General features: G+C 38.9%; 1 protein-coding gene across 2 annotated transcripts in view; it reads right to left on the bottom strand.

The window, feature by feature from the left end:
* Positions 1-2,500, bottom strand: part of LOC123504772 (mitoguardin-like) — a 333,089-nt gene that overhangs the window by 14,667 nt on the left and 315,922 nt on the right. The window lies entirely within an intron of this gene.

The raw sequence follows: 2,500 nt of genomic DNA, 5'->3' as shown, positions 1-2,500 counted from the left end.
TTTGGCAACATTAAAGGCACCTCTATCTCTTATTACCTAATCAGCTTCCTTGAATTCATTCACGGTCACCTGGACAAACGAAACACGTCTCTAGCTGGCCAAAGGCAACCGACATAAAACGAAAAGAAGGCCCACTTTGTTGCTAGTCCCTTTGCAGGTCAGAGAGTTAGGCAAAAAAAGGGATAAATGTCTTGAAACCTCACTCTTAAATGAAGTCAAGTCATAGGAAGCTAGAAATACAAAAGCAGGTAGAGAGTTCCAGTGTTTAGCAGAGCAAGGTATGAATGATTGAGAGTACTTTTTAACTGTTAAACTAGAGAGCTGGACAGAATAGGGGAAGCAGTGGCGTAGTGGATAAGGTGGTGAGCATGGGATCGGGCAGGCGCCCATGCGTAGGTTTGAATCCTACCACGTGCCGTCTTAAAACTTTGTCATTTGTCTAGTGGTTTAAAGTTACCTACATGTCACCAAGATACCCAGGTTCTAGGTAGAGGTGTAACTGCCTTACACCAAAGATGCGCTTGGGTGGTGATATGGGCCCTAATATGGATACTACTTTAAATAAAACTGCCTGCGCCGCTAATGGGGTGGAAGGTATAGGCAGCGCTTCCTATATTCTTCAAGTATACTAACTGGCACTAAAGGCTATAACATAAAAAAAAAGGAAGGGAGGAATGCAGACCAAAGCAACACTACACATGTACAATTTACACAAGAGAGATTTAAAGGAAGAAAGTAGGAGAGATAACACAACAGGCTCCAAATTAATTATGAGAGGAAGAACAAACACATTAACCATAATTTGAGAAACCAATTTCAGAGAAAACTGAACCGTGTTCGTTTTCCAATTGTGAAAAAGAAATACTATAACATTTTGCTATTACACTGTGAAAGATATAGTGAGATACGGTGAAACCAAATATTTTTGAAAAATACAGCATTAGAGTTCAGAACCTTATCGATAGAAGAAATTGAAAAAAGAAAAGAATATATGATCAAAATTTGGAAACAAAGACAAAAGAAGGTAAGTCAAGAATAAAAGAATACAAAGATGAAGAACAAGAAGAATACATAAAAGTGGGAGCCGATACAAAAGCATTCAATCCCACGCCCACTACTGGACTGGACAAGCAAGATCGGTATAAGATAGCAAGAGATGCAATATTCCAGAAGTTAGAAAGAGAGTGAAGACAGTCAGTCAGAGGAGAGGAGTTGACAAGACGAAAAGTTTTTAATTCCACCCTATCTAATAAAACTGCGTGAGTGGAGCCCCCTCATACATGAGAAGAGTACTTCATACATGGACAGATAAACCCCTTGTACAGTGTTAGTTAGCAGTTAGGGGATAAAAAAAAAAGACAAAAAAAAAAAAAAAAAAAAAAAAAAAAAAAAAACTGGCAGAGACGCCTAAGAACGCTTAATTTCATAAAAGCTGTTTTAGCAGATGACATACGAAGTTTCCAGTTTAAATCATAAGTAAAGGAAATTCCAATATTCAGTGTAGAAGTGGGAGGCAGCTGAGTGTTATTGAAGAAGACGGGATAGTTGTCTGAAAGGTTGTGTCGAGTTAAAAGATGGAAGAATTGAGTTTTTGAGACATTGAACACTAACAAATTTTCTCTACCCCATCAGAAATTTTAGAAAGATTCCAGACGTTCTGTGGCATGTCTGTGGGATCTGTTAACTTCCTGAAGTCTCTGCGAAAACATGGAAAAGTGTAGGATGGTATCATCAACGTAGGAATGGAAAACTTTGGTTTAGGAGATCTGATGAATAATAGCAAGAGTAAATGACAGAACAGGACCCTGAGGAACACCAGTGTTAATAGATTTAGGATAATAACAGTGGCCATCTATCAGAGCAACAATAGAGTGGTCGAAGAGGAAACTTGAGATAAAAACTTGAGACAAGGATAGAAACCATAGGAGGGTAGGTTGGATATCATAACTTTGTGCTAGACTCTGTCAAAAGCTTTTGATATGTCTAAGGCAACAACAAAAAGTTTCACCGAAATCTCTAAAACAGGATGACCAAGACTCAGTAATGAAAGCCAGATCACCAGTAGAAAGGCCTTGACAGAAGCCATATTGGCAATCGGATAGAATATTTTGAAGTGACAGAGGTTTAAGAATCTTCCTATTGAGGATAGATTCAAAGACTTTAGACAAGGAAGAGATTAAAGTTATTGGGCGGTAGTTTGAAGGATTAGAACGGTAACCCTTTTTAAGAAAAGGTTGAATGTAGGCAAACTTCCAGCAGAAAGGAAAGGTAGAAGTCGATAGACAGAGTTGAAAGAGTTTGGTCAGGCAAGGTACAAGCACGTAGGCACAATTTTCGAGAACAATAGGAGGGATCCCATCAGGTCCATAAGCTTTTCGAAGGGTTACGTCAGCTAGGGCATAGAAAATATCATGTCAAGGGCATGAAATAGTTAGAGGGAGGAGGAGATGGAGGGACAAACTCAGAATCATCCAAGGTAGCAAAGATTTGAGAGAAGTGT

This window comes from Portunus trituberculatus, chromosome 17 (genome assembly GCF_017591435.1).
Source record: "Portunus trituberculatus isolate SZX2019 chromosome 17, ASM1759143v1, whole genome shotgun sequence".
Taxonomy (NCBI): Eukaryota; Metazoa; Arthropoda; class Malacostraca; order Decapoda; family Portunidae; genus Portunus; species Portunus trituberculatus.
This window is presented reverse-complemented; position numbering and strand designations above follow the sequence as displayed.